Consider the following 1,096-nt stretch of genomic DNA (forward strand, 5'->3'; position numbering starts at 1 on the left):
AGATACGAAGGTACCGAACTTGAGCATGAACCTGTCTTTAACACATTCGTCCTGATCATAGGAGAATCCTAGACCAGTCTTTATCTTAGCGGTGATCTGAGCATTAATGATCTCAGAGGCCTTGATGGAAGCTTTTCACCACCCTTCAATTGTAGCTTTCACGGCCTTGAGTTCAGCGATTGCTTGCTCACGCTCAACGATAGCCTTCTCACGTTCAACAGTGATGACTTGGTTTACAATAACCTAATCTTTAAGATTTTCCTCGATAGAGGTCAGTTCTTTGATCTTAGAATGGAAAATCTTCAATTGCTCTTGAAGATCAACGTTAAGCATTTCAGCTTTCGATTTACCATTGAGGGCATTGTAAAGGTCAACCGTCAGCGTTTCCAGTGCAGAAATACTAGAAGAAGAAGAGAGTTCATTCAGGAAACATACCTGAGTAGAAGAGAAAGATGGCTCAGAGGAAGTAGACATTTTTGAAGATCCTTCATCTGCATCTATGGCCATCAAGCAGACATAGGCTTTATCCTCCTCATTCGAAGATGACTCATCGGATGACTCAGCCCAGTCATGCTCTTCAGCTATAAGGCCTTTAGCCTTTCGCTTGTTGTTCTTCATCTTCTTGTACTTCTCCTTCAGTTTCGAATACTTCTCATCTTTTGTTCTGAAGGAGGAAGGAGTTCTAGAAGATGGTGTCGCAGTCTTCTTTGATCTGCATTCACCTACAAAGTGTCCGGGCCAGTGACAGTTGTAGCAAACAGCTGAAGCCTTGTCTATTGTTTCAGACTTCGGCTTTTCCCTAAGGGACAACGGAGGAGATCTACGGAAGTTGCTCTTACTGGCGAACCTCCTAAAAGACTTAGTCAGGAGTGCCAGGGACTCGTCAAAATCTATTAAATCAGATTCTAGAATGTCCTCAGAGATAGAAGAATCTATCTCTGTTATAACAACGGGTAGAAGAGAAGAAACAAACGGGGTAGAAGAAGTTTCAACTGAAGAAGCTTCAGAGATCAAAGCCAGAGGAGAGCTTTTCATTTCCCTGGATTCTTTTACAATATTTCTTTTCAGTTGACGAGATTGCTCATGGTTAAGCAGA

This window comes from Cynara cardunculus, unplaced genomic scaffold, assembly GCF_001531365.2.
Source record: "Cynara cardunculus var. scolymus isolate 2C unplaced genomic scaffold, CcrdV1 Un_Scaffold_2655, whole genome shotgun sequence".
Lineage (NCBI taxonomy): Eukaryota > Viridiplantae > Streptophyta > Magnoliopsida > Asterales > Asteraceae > Cynara > Cynara cardunculus.